The 13,807-nt window shown below is 36.0% G+C and overlaps 1 long non-coding RNA gene across 1 annotated transcript in view; it reads left to right on the forward strand.

Moving 5' to 3' along the window:
* The window catches only part of LOC127467611 (uncharacterized), a 43,956-nt gene extending 38,346 nt beyond the window's left edge, over positions 1-5,610 (forward strand). The window contains exons 2-3 of the long non-coding RNA XR_007903218.1: positions 2,724-2,816; positions 4,521-5,610. This is a non-coding gene — a long non-coding RNA (uncharacterized LOC127467611). The remainder of the gene's footprint in view (positions 1-2,723; positions 2,817-4,520) is intronic.
* The last annotated feature ends 8,197 nt before the right edge of the window (positions 5,611-13,807 follow it).

The following is a 13,807-nucleotide window of genomic DNA, read 5'->3' on the forward strand; positions in this document are numbered from 1 at the left end:
GAGCTTAATAGGCAAAGCAAAATCTGTACTCTTAAGCAATGAAAATAAGGAATTCATTCAATGTTTCCCAACAACAGGCAATTCCAAAAATAGGGATCCACCACATTTTACTTGTGAAGACAAACATTATTGTGCCCTCATTCTTCCCCCATGTTTTATTGCCAAACATGATGCTGTATAATATGGAATACCTTTCTACCACTTGGGATCAACTGCCCTGGCTATGTCCCCTCCCAGCTTCTTGTGCACCCCCAGCCTTCTCACTGGTAGAGTGGGGTGAGAAGCAAAAGAGGTCTTGACTCTGTCTAAGCACTGCTCAGTAATAGCTAAAACATCCCTGTGTTATCAGCATTGTTTTCAGCAACAATTGTTTCAATTTGCTAGAAATCACCATATTTTTATTACATATATATTCAATAAATTATATATATATAATACAAATAATCAGATCCTGGAGTGTTCAATTGTTTCCTGATGACTAGACAGTGGAAGAGAAAGGTTTTGAAGACTTTTTTTTTAATCTTCTGGAGTGCTTTTTAAGTATCTAGTCATGGCTATCAGGAAACAGAGAAAAAAATACAGGTGGATCTTTAGACTGCCAATACACTGGGATAGCTGATAGACTTTAACTATGACAATTTTGTAAATCCTTCTGAGTAAAATCCCAGAGATAGAGTTAAAAATGTACATGAGCAGCAAAACATTTTTTCATCTTCCATGCTCTCTGTCTCTTCCCTTCCAACCCACTCTCTTTTCCAATTCCTCTACCTTTCTGTTTTTATAGTTGGTAGTCAGTCATTTAAGACTTTTATATTCGGCTAGAACACAGCTAATTTAAATCAGACTATTTCTTAACACTATGCTAGAAGTATTCTTTCCATTGCTTTTCTTCATCTAAGTTGTCTCAATTACATATACTAGTTCAGCCTGCCCTGGAAAGCAGCATACTATATCACAGGTGAATCCTCAAAGCACCAGATTTTATATCCCTATATCTCATGATTAAAGCCAGCCTATCCTTTCAACCTCAGGGAAGGAATGTAATTTTCTTATCTTGCTAACATGCACCTAAAAGAAAAAGATATGATGTTGAAAAACTCAGGACCAAATTTAATTGTTTAAATACACAGTTTAGTGTTATTTGCGATGCCTCAGGGTATTCACGTGTGGCTGGCAGATAGCACAGGACTATTCTATTTCTCTATCTTTCTGACATAGCAGCAGAAGAAAGGGTAGGATGCTCAGGTACCCACATATTTTATGACTTTTTTCCAAACACAATAGCAAACAAGTATTTTTTCTGCTCTTCAGCATGCTTTAATTATTGTTATTTGGTTGTTGTACTACAAATCTCAGGATCTTAGAAGAAGAAATTACTGAAACTTAGAGGCTAACATTTTTCTTAAGGATATATTTAGATTAACCTGTGAGAATGAAACTCTGTGCATGTCCCCCAAAATGTGTTAGCAAACTTCACCTATATCAAACTTCTTGACTGGTCTCTGGAAGGGAAGAAGAGGTGATGTATATCTTGGTCTCTATCATGAACTCTGTATGCACCTCTGCGGTGGACCTATACTAGGATCTCTGGACACAATAATACAAACAGTCTGCTATGTGAATATTTCATTTTGCATAAGTAGCCAAAAACAGTTAAATTTATTGTTCTGAAATTGCTCTAAAATAAAGAGGTACCAAAACTATTTATTTTTCTTAGAAGGATTTGAAGAAAAGTTCTTAGTAGTAATTTTTTAGTACGTATGATGCTATTTGATGCTTTAATTAAAACAGAATTTCAGAAAATCTTTGCAATTGAGAATATGTTTGTCCAAATTTTTCTCTGAGGTACAATTCCTCTAAGAGGATATAAATGAGTAATATCTTAATATTCTTAAAATCTGTAGTATGTCTTAAATAAAAAAAAATATTATCTGTGTATAAAAGTTGTCAAACTGGAATTATTAAGTACTACAGTGAGTATTAAAGATGAGAAAATTCTTTGATGTCAATTTAAACTCTTTCTATCCTTATTTTTCATAAGGAAATGGAAACCAAATCAAGCATTTGTCAGCTTAAGTAAAGTACTATGTCAGCCTTGACAAAATGCCAGTCTATTGGAGAAGAGTGAAAATCTACTTTCACTTAATTTTAAGTTTGTTGTTTTTAACAAATCCATGTGTAGTATTAAAGTCAAAGTCCACAGGAGAAAGAGATAAGAAAACCATACGCAATTTGTCATGTATGGTAGATTTGCAAATATTTTTTTATGGTTTAGAGAATTGTGAATGACTCCACTAGCTTATGACTACAAAGAAGGATATGTTAACATGCATAAGGGCTGCAGAAAAGAGATGCAAAACAATTTTTTTCCTCATATAACCCAGCAGTTCCACAAAACAGTAAGCAACCCAAAAACCTATGTGGACAACAAAGTAAATGTACAGAAAATATAGGCACTCTTTCCTATTAATCTTCAATTTTCCTGCAATTCTTTTGGGAAATGACTTGAATACTATCACAAGATGCTAATTTTTGTATCAAAATATCTTGCTTCCACTTTTACCCTTTCATAGCAAAGCTGGAAAGACAGTCATTCTGGGTTGTGACACTGATAACCATGAGTATGAATGAAATATTTTATACCTCTGGTTCAGCATTAGAACAACATAAAGCAGGCCTAAAAACTAACAACACAGACACAAATAACACCCCTTTTTTCTCAGAGACTTTTCCAGGAATGGTGGAAAGGAACTACTTCCTGCAAATCCCAGCAAGAGATTTGGATCAATTCAAAGGTTGCCTCTGGAATTTTGGAGGTAAAAGGAGTTTCAATATGGTTCTTCTTCTTTCATGTTGAGAAAGAACTAAGGATATCACAGAAAAAGTGTGTATTGGTGGCTTTGGGGTTTCTTGGGGGAAGTTTTTTTTTTAGGGGGGAGGCGAAGGGGGTATATCTAGAATGGGATGGGCCACAAGAGGAACCATATGGTTAGAATTGATGTATAAAGTAATTTTTTCATCCTATCCTACCATTTTATCATAAATATAGTTATAAAGAAATCTTGATTTGCATACCTGAATAGTCAAATTAAGTGATGTGTGCCACTTTCCACACCCATCATAAATGTGGTAGTGGATAAAGGAATGTTTCCTCTTAAATGAAAGATTACACTGTGGCTTTTACAGTTAGAAAACAGCTGATTTTAGAGGTACAGGGACATACCCTCTTCTCACATAAGGTAAATATTTCTAAGTAGAATTCTACTGTTATATCATCTTGAGCTTAAATGGATGCTATATACTGTAAAGTATAAAAATAAATTGTAGAAATATCATCTTTTTCATTGTTAACAGACATATATAAATAAGTTTGATGTACTAACAGTAACTAAAGTAACTGTGTTTAAATGGAACACAAAATTTTAGTGAAAACTCCTGGTTCAGCAATTCTTGATGCATAAATACACAGTCAAAAAAAAGTATTATGAAACAAACTTAGAAACTCTGAAAATGTTTCATTTTCCCCTAAATGTTTTCATTTAGGGGAAAAAAGAAATTCTTATGTAAAAACTCCAGAAATTTTTCATACTATTTATGTATTCGCAGAAGTTCTGAGAAGAAGATTTTGCATTCATTTATTAACATTTATAATTCTAAACTACCAAACGGTAGACTACCATTTCTAAATAAGCTCAAAAGGTAAAATTAAACTATATCAGAAAGAGATGGTAAATAGTTTTCTCTGCTTTTTATTTTCATCATGGCACACAGTTCACAATGATATGTGTCCTGAGTAGGTCTCTGGTGCAAAATCTACCCTTCCTTCTCTGGCTCACCAAGGAGTAGCATCTTCATCTCTCTGGCCTGCCATCAGGCCAAAAACAACTCTGCAGCTCAGTGCCCAAACTTGGGAAATAGGTAGCTGCATGCACCCCTCTACCATGACAGGCCCTTGCCCTGAGACAGCTTCTGCCATGGCCTCAGCTTCCAGATCCTAATGCCCATCCATCCCCATGTTACGGATATCTGATTATAGTATCTCACTTCTGATATCAACATTCATTCTTGTGGGTTAATACCAAATTGATTGTGCAGAAAGTAAATGGATACCAATGCCTATTCTGTTACAGACGTGTTTAATGTTAACAAAAGATATGACCTCCTTTTCCTATAGGGAAGACAATGGAGAAGGGTCAGGTTGGTCAGTGCAGGAATCCTGTCTGTGCTATTTGTTGTGATCCTGGGTTTGGGCCCTGAGATCCCGTCTGTTTTCTCTCTCCAAGGTCTCTCAGATTTCTCCTTGTTACTCCAAATCATGTCAGTGAAAGGATTAGGTAGAGAATACTTATTTCTGATAAGTCCATTCAGATTTCTGAAGCACCTGAACAGGCTGTCACCATTGCAGGTCCTTTCAGGCTGCCCTTCTCAAATGTTGTCTGCATCTCTCACAGAAACTGGTGTGTCTCTTGCCCTTAAATTATTATCTCATTCCTGTCTAATCCCTTATGATTGAATTTCAGCTGCTCCCAACCCATATCAATTACCACAGGAGCCCATGGAGTATGAGAAGAGGGTGAGACAACTGGATTTGTTCAACCTAAAGGAGAAAAGCCTACAGGGGGTTTACTGCTGTCTGTACTACTGAGTGGGAGAACATGGCAAAGATGGAGTCTAAACTCTTCCCCAGTGTGGAGAGAAGAGAATGGAGGAGAGAACGAGAGAGATGGATTTTGTAGGTATCAAACAGAAAGTAAAAAAGGGAGATCAACACATAGGAAAGGTAAATATGAAGCAAACAACAAAATTTAAGAAGCAATCAAAAAATCACAGTATTTTTTTCCATCTTGTGTTTGCAAACCCAGTCTGTCAGGGCTGCATGTCTTTTCTTTTAAATGAGTGAAGTTACATGTTTACATTTAAATGACCTACAGTGGAGTGCAGGGTTTTCATTTTTAAGATGATTTGTGTTTGTTATTGCCTTCAACTCGCGTGTATTAACTGAACTGTAGCTTTTGAAAGAAGTAAAAAAATCCTCCATAGGAGCCAAACATTGCCATAGTTATCTGAAAATAAGTTTATAAAGACTTAAGGACCTGGTTCAGTTTTTGTGTGATCATAATCTCAAGCAACAAATGTAATGGGTTGGGTCATTTAAGGTAAACATAAGTGACATATTTAAAGTTTTTTAAAATTGTAGCACAATAAATGATTTAACAAATCAATTTAAGAAATTAAGAGACTGCAGAAACCTATTGATGCAAAAACCTATTGATACAAAAACTAAACTCTGAATTTGGTATTGAAAAGGAGGAAAAGAGGTAATGATCTGTCTCACATTGTTATTGCCTCTAATAAATAAATAAATTTCTGGATTAAAGTTTTGATTAACTCTTATTACAAGAAGTAAAAAAGCAACAGTATAAAAGGCCTTAGTTTAATTTAAATGAAGATTTCTGGATGTTACTCTGTATCCAAAGTCTAATACAAACCAGCGTCCTAGTAGATGTTATATTTTTTTCACTAGGAACATACAGAATGGGTCAGCATATTGTTTTGGGAAGGTTTAAATAGTTCAGTGAAAAAAATAGAAAAAAGAAAAAGCTCTTGAAAATACTGCAGCCTTTAAGGGAGTTATTATATGTTTTGTTTTTTTTTTTTTTCTCGTTCAAAATTCAACTTTAGTAATCACTCGGTTTGAACCTAAGATGTTCAGGTATAGTAGGATGTCACTTAAAACTGATGTTGATAACATAATTTGAGTTTCACAGAGATTAATGGTGCCTTTCTCAGGTGACATGTAAGATTTGTCTCAGAGAAATGTATATGGATCTGTGGGACTACATGTGAACCTCAGTTGTCCCTCACATGAAGTTACCATGAGTCCTCTATAAAACTGTTGTCTATGTGTGCATAGGCATAGTATAAGCTCTAAACTGGTGATGATATACAAAACAAAACTTCAACCTAATCTAGAGACTTGGAGGATTATGTGAATTTCAGGTCTTCCTAAATTGCATGATCACTTCTGAGCAGGAGTTTCTGCATCTGTATAGGTGTTCGCAGACTGCATGCCAACACTGTGTGTTCTTTGTTCTCATCTCATTCTTTTCAGGTTTTCAAAAATTTATGTTGAATTTCTTTGTAGCAAACCACAGGAGTAGCCTTTATTAGCAGTTCTTGGTGGGTGTTTTGTCTCCTGACTTTTATGAATCTTCTGCAGATTGAGAACAGAGAACAGCAAAAGAAGAACATGTTATTCTTTTTCAGCCAGATGCCTGCTGTGAGGAAGTCATTGATAAGGAAGAAAATAATAATTGCAAGATTTGTGAGGCCTTATTGAGAGAAATAATATTTTAAATGAAAAATCTATTGTATGTATTGCACTTCCCTCTTTTCAAAGATACTTACCTTATACTTATGAATGGCACATTAAATTGTGGACATTTTTGTGCAAAAAGTTATTGTGAATGTAAAGAATATGATAAGTTTTAAGAATTTTCAGGCAAATTAATGATACTCACAGTTATTAATTACCTTCTGTAATAGGAAGTGTCTAAATTACTGGCTGAAGGAAAATGAAAAGGAATAGTTAATGAAGGGAGGTTTTTAAGCCTCATTATTAACTACTGGCAGAAAAAGGAGAGATAACTTTCAATTAAATCAGTTTTGATTTTGGTCCATGCTTAACATCAGTGGTCATGTGCTCTGTTTAGTCGTAGGCAACAGATTGAAGAAAGTTTCCATGCAAGTATACAGCTGAGAGAAATGATTTTCATTGATCTTACTGATCTTAGTAGTATGTTAAGGGTCTCCCACCTACCACTTTCCTCTGTATTGCTGGTCAGTGTTCAAATGGTTGTAACTCTTTTTCACTCGATCTCACAGTCAAACCCAAGTTTACTATGAAAAGGCTGGAAATAACTTCTGATCTTTAGGGGAAAAACATAAAGTAGCATTAATCTCCACTTTCCTTAGCCTTTACACCTCTATTAATTTATCTTAACAGGGCAAAGAACTGAAAGCTTGTTAAAAAAAAAAGAGGTTCTTCTTTTTTCTTCTTTTCTGTTTTTTTTTATTATTATTTTTTACATTTGAAACTCTAGCATTATGAGTAGGGTCAACAACTTTTAGACTTTGTTAGATCATTCAACCTTTTCCAGGTTTAAAATGGATTCTCTTGATGCCCTGAAATATCTCTTCTTCCTCTTTTTTATCATCATGATCCATCAATAAAGGATTATGGAAAATATTCGAAGGTAAATTGCAATCCTCTTGTGAAATACATTTTTATTATTACCCAGAAAGTAAATAATAACCACAATATATTTCTATAACTAAATTCTAGAAAAATCAGCATCTACCTTCCAGTATCTTATTTTTCCTGTCAACACTTTCATCAAAGGTTATTCATATAACTTCATGTAAAATAAGCATATTTCTTACTTTCATTGTGTTTTGTATATATCCCAGTGTGACTCCATCTCTTTAAAATACAATTTTATTTTCAATGCCTGTACAGTAGAATATTATACAGCAAAGGAGAAAGAGATAACTCATATCATTTATATGGGTAATTTATTCAATATAATTGAATGTACAGGCTAAATAAATAATTATTTTCTCGTTAATTTGAAATTCTGCTATAATTACAGATCTATACTTTGTTCAAAGACATGTGAATATCTGTCTTTGAAAGCCTGCATATAGTTTCCTAAAATTAGTAAATACACCACTTCTTTCTTACTACTCCCAATTGTTTGAACAATATGTAGCTAGAGGTTTGAGATTACAATCCTAATTAAAATAGAAGATTGGACAACCATCAGTGGGGTTACTTTACATAACTCAATTGAACTCTATGGAACTGTGCTGATTTATGTTAACCAAGGGTATAGTTTCACATTTACAACTCTATGCATAATAATAATTCCTATTGAACAAAAATTAGGCTTTTCTAAAACAAAATTATGGATTCCGATTTCACTGTGTCTCGGGTTTGTGTAGCCAGGTTTTGATAGCAGGAGTGGGGAGAGGAGTTCACAGGGGTGGCTTCTGAGAAAAGGTGCCAGAAGCTTCCCCTATGTCCAACAGAGCCAATGCCAGCTGGCTCCAGGATAGACCCACTGCTTGCGAAGGCTGAGTCAATCAAAGGTGGCAGTAATGCCTCTGTGATAACATATTTAAGAAGAAAAAAAGTTATGACATAGAATTAATTGAGGCCAGAGAAAAGAGGAGTGAGAGTATGTGAAAAGGAACAACTCTGCAGACACCAAGGTCAGTGAGAAAGGAGGGGAAGGAGGTGCTCTGGGTTCTGGAGCTGAGATTCTCCTGCAGCCTGTGGTGAAGATCATGGTGAAGCACGGCTGTTCTCCTGCAGCCCATGGAGGAGCCCCATGCTGGAGCAGGTAGATGCCTGAAAGATGGCTGTGACCCCATGGGAAGCCCACATTTAAGCAGGTTCCTGTCAGGACCTACAGACCCATGAAGAGAGGTTTTCCTGGTAGGATTTGTGACCCAGGCTGGAGCAACCTGTTCTTGAAGGCCTGCGTTCCATGAAAGGGACCCACATTGGATTGGTTAATGAAGAACTGTAGCCTGTAGGAAGGGTTCACATTGGAGAAATTCATGGAGGACTGTCTCCCACAGGAGGGATCCTAAATTGGAGCAGAGGAAGAACTCCACCCCCTGAGAAAGAAACTGCACAGAAACATGTGATGAACTGAACATAGCCCATATTCCCCATCTCCCTGCACAACCTTTTAGCGGGGAGAGGGAGAGTAGCAGACCCCAGGAAGGAGGGATGGGGGGGGGGGGAAGTGTTTTTAGGGTCTGGTTTACTTGTCATTACCCTACCCTGATTCTTCTGATTATTAATTAAACTAATCTCTCCAAGTCGAGTTTTGCCCATGATGGTAATGGATGAATGATCTCTCCCTGTCCTTATCTCAACTCATGAGCCTTTCATTATATTTTTCTACCCTGTTCAGTTGAAGAGGGGAGTGATAGAGCAGCTTTGGTGGGCATGTGACATCCAGCAAGGGTTAACCCACCCCACACTGTTATTGATCTAAAACTAGAATAATGTCAATTAGCTCAGTCCTTATGTTACTGAACACAACCTACCCATATGCAGTGAACAGAATAAAAAGACTCACACATGAAGTCATCCTCAGGGAATTATTATTATGATTAATTTAGTTTGAATAAAAATTACCAACATTATTATATGTTCTGCAGTGTGGGTTTATTCAGTTTTCAGCAAGTCAGCTGTATGGAGTCAAGAACGCCTTCAGAGCTCCCTTCACAGAGCCCAAAGGGAAGAAAAAAGTAGCAACCTCTCAGTAAACATGCATGACCTTCAGCTAAAATGTATATAAATTCTATTATAAGATATCTTTCCATTTCTAAAATCCAAATTGAACATTGAAATAAAATAAATGTAAGTTTATACATCTGGTGTCTGCAAAAGTTTTCTAAACTTCTAAGTCTCTGTGTTTAGTTCATGATAGAAGAAGCATGCATTCTCCTCTTTGATGATAATGCCACAGGAAACAAAACCAAGCAGAGAAGCAATATAAATGCACTGTTGGAGTCTTGTTCAATGTTATGTGTTATTTTCTTAGCTTTGAGAATTGGAGGGTATGGAAATAAAAGCTTTCTGCAGAACAGCCCATATGGTGAATTCATAATGTGTGATCAGGACAAAACAATTACTGTGACTAGTCCATGAGTGTACATTTCAGTGATTTTAATTAGAGATAAAAATATTTTCATGCCCTCAGATGTTTGTCATGATTTTTGTCTTGCTATCCCAAAAATTCCCCTTCTATTTCTATCAAAGTGCAATTACAGAATGACAGTTATTAAGGAGAGTGGACTACTAAGGAGAGTAGAGCACTGCATGCTTTACATGTTCTTTTATTAACACTACCATAGCTATTGCACTCGGGAAGTGACACAAGCACAGCCATAGGCCTTTATTAATATATGAAATAACTCCTGGAAAAGTCAGAACTAATTCCTTCAAGGTCTTTATCTATGGTTTTATGATGCACTTAGACAACTTATCTGCAGACATGCTGCAATACAATCCAGGGAGGTTGACTATTAACTGAGTAGATTAGATACCTGCTGGAGCCCGAGTTACCCTTTTTGTAAAAACAAGGATACATAGTAGCTTGCAGTCAGTCCTAACCACGCTGTGGAGATGGGAAGTGGATATGGCTGGATTCCGAAGTGGAAAATGCATCTGCATTCTATAAATGAGATTTAGACAATATCTTCTGAACATGAAATTTGTGTTATAGACAATATTGTGGAAGAAGAGTTATCCAAGACAGCCCATAACAAATAGTAATGAGATATATACTGCTAAGGTGAGACAAACAGCTACCACATGTTGCCATTGATATACAGAGAGAAATTATGTATCAAGTAAAATCCAGTAAACTCTGTGCGTTATAAAATCCCTAGCTCAAATCTGTACAGTATGCAAAGTCATGGTTTTCTGACACTGCAAAGTACATTAAACAGCCTCTGCAGAATTACAGCTAAGGAGATACTCAGAAGATCACTGTTACCAGTAAGCTACCTTGTAGTAAAAAAAAAAAAAAAGAAAAAAATGCTTGCAGTAGGATATAAACACTGTTTTCCTTGGCATGCTGCCGTACTGATCAGCGCTAAGTAATGTATGGTCTATACCTCCTAATAAAGTCATAGTCAGTTGTAAATGTGCAGCAATTTTTCAATGAGCTCTTGATCATTTGTCTCAGATGATGCATTTTTAAAGGTACTTAGTGTGGGTAGAAAGGATTGTAAATGAAGACTTCACAATATAAATCTTGACTTACTACACAACAGCAATAAGAACTCAAGATGTTTGTACAAGATGGATACTAGTAGTGTCTTCCCAGTGCATACCCTTAGTCCTTAAATAAACCTACAAGAATTCACGTCTGCTGATTTTTAGAGCTTTTTCTTCTATTTTCATACTTTTTTTTTGTTCCATTCCTTCTTTTTTTTTTTTTTTTTTTTTTTTTTTTCCAACTTTTTCTCCTCAGATGGCTTTTGGTATCATAAATTACATATGCATATGATCTCATAATCTTTTTCTGTTTCTAACAAAACCACAGTCCCCATCCCACAAAAGAAATGCATTTGCAAAGAAAACAAACAAAATCAGGCAATGCCTTTCTTCTTACTGATTATTTTTTATACATGGGTCCCCATATCCACTGTTGCCTGCAGGGAACCACATGAGTTCTTCCAGCTTAACTTCCTGCTTAAACTATGTCTAATTTCAAAGCTAGATGAGATTGCCCTAGCTCCCAAAAAGTTATGTTTTGAATATTCTGAGGAATGAAGATTCCATAGAAATTTAATTCCACAATCATTATGGGAGATGACATCCAGTCTGGGCCAACATGTCAATAACTTCTGTGTGAGTTATGTGTTGTTATTAACAGTCTATATGGTGTTACAACCTGCCCTTGAAGTTGAGAGTAACTGAGTTTCTTGCTAATAGAACCCTTGGGGAGGATTAGAGTCAAATGACACCAAAGGACTGGTGTTTATATAAATATATATATATATACACACACACACACACACACACATATTATATATGGCAGATTTATTTTAGAACACTTTGGTTGAAATGGAAAAGTCATAGGTAGCCTTTTTGTTATTATCTATAAAAATGTAGCAATATAAAAGTATAAACATATTACTTAAGAAAATACATGAGGAGAAGAAAGAAAGAAAAAAAGGATAAAGAGTAGATAGTGGAGAGGAAAGATATCAAGACTTGGTTGTTGCAGTTTAGAAGTCCATTAGTTGAAGTGAAGATGGCAGTCTTGTTTTGTTGGGGATGGGGGAAGTCCACAAAAGAAAAAGTTCAGTGGTTAAATATATGTTCAGGTTTAGATAGGAATACGTAGGTACTTCCCCTGGGTGGCAGGGAGTTTTACACTGTCAGTTAGAACGCTGTGGATCATGTGCAGCCTGGTGGAAGGTCCCAGAAATGAGTCTGGGGGAACTTTAGGGGTCTTTGATGATTTATGGCTTCTCCTAATGACATGGCTGCTGTTTGGCCCTGCTTTTCAAAAGCTGTGTAGTTGAGCCAATTGTGCCTTATCAGAGGGAAATGGCATTATAGAAGACAACATCCCTCCTCTGCAGGATCTGCTTTTTATTGGCATTTTCTCTTACCTGTCCAGAAAACAGCTTGTTTAAGACATCAGTCAGAGGTTATCAGGCACATAATAAATTGCAGGGCTCGGACAGTATCCGATCAAAAGTCGGTTTGTCGTGGTCATCCCCTGGTTTTGGCTGTGCACCCCCTATGTCTTATGCGGATCAGAGGTTTCACCACCATACACAAAAAACTCTTCTCCTCTCCTTTGGTTGTGGGGTGCAAACCCTGCTGCTTTTGCAAAAGACCAGTTGTTTGAGTCATTAACCCTTAACATTTCAGTCTCTCACATATGGTATAAATGTGTTTTTTGATCTAACACACCTCACAGTTAAAATTCTTCTGAACACTGCAGAGATTTAACCTTTAAAATTTTGGGGATTTACCTCATTTGTCTCTAGTTATACCTATTTACTCTTTGCTCAGTAATAACTTTGAAAACAAAGAGGACTAGGATAGGAGTACCTTTTGCATTTCACCACAAATTCAATACTCTCTGAAAAGGTATGAAGCCCTCTCATTCCTCAGTCTCTCTAAAGACCTTTCTTTTATCACTTCTATTAGAGCATAGATGATCTGGAATGCTTTCCTACTCAGTTTAGCTCCATGTCTATTACAAAGATGTTATTTTATGGTTAAGAAACTGTTGATTACATCTCTCACATACCTATAATGAAGGCTGAGGTTCAATGCATCTTTCTGTATCCTGGTACTCTTCTTAGAGGATGTTAGGTCAGTGCTAATAATTTATTCTCTGCATTTTCCTACCACAGTAGTCATTCTTTGTGTAACCTGCTAGGGACTGTGCAAAATTACTTCATTTTAATCACGGATGTCTTGTTGTCCACCACAGATCTCAGTCAGCTCTTGTTTCACATTTCTTTTCACTTGTGATAACTGTCATAACATCCAAAATCTAGTTTAAGTTATTATTATACTGGGTTAGAGATAAATAATGAATTTGTGTTAAAGAGTCAACTATTTATCAGTTCCTCCCTTTTAATTTTAACTGACCAGATGGCTTTACAACTTGGGGTCTCAACTCAATACCACTTGAGTGACAATACCTCCCACTGCTTCTGCAAAGTGTTTGTAATTCACCATGTGTTACAAACACTTTTGGGTATCTTCCTTTACAATCAATGCCCTAGATGCTAAGGAAGCAGATTCAGAAGTGAACTGAGGGATCTAAAAAAGTTTTATGTGGGCATTCAGACTAAATACAGATGCAGAATTAACCAAATTTTACACAGCCATAACTTTATGTTTTAAAAAAAAGGAATTAAATTTGAGATACAACTTTCCCATTTCCTTTTCAAATTGTTTACTAACATTAGGTTCTGAGGTTTTAGATTTTTTTATCCTTAGAACTAGCCTAGACGAAGGAGTGCCTGTTTTCAAAAATCTACCAAACTTCAAAAATGCTGAAAAACTTACTAAAAAACCCTGTCTAGCAAATATACTTTGTACAAACAAAAACTATACAAGAAGTACTAGGTCCATTCGTACCTGTTTTCTTATTCTGTTTTCAGCAGAAGAATGCCTCCATTTCAGAGCTAATGCTGTTTTTTGTTATTACAGCCTCCATACTACTCAGTAAAGTGTAGGATACCA

The sequence above is a fragment of the Manacus candei genome, unplaced genomic scaffold, assembly GCF_025592945.1.
Source record: "Manacus candei isolate 608988 ecotype Guabito, Panama unplaced genomic scaffold, ASM2559294v1 h1tg000014l, whole genome shotgun sequence".
Taxonomy (NCBI): Eukaryota; Metazoa; Chordata; class Aves; order Passeriformes; family Pipridae; genus Manacus; species Manacus candei.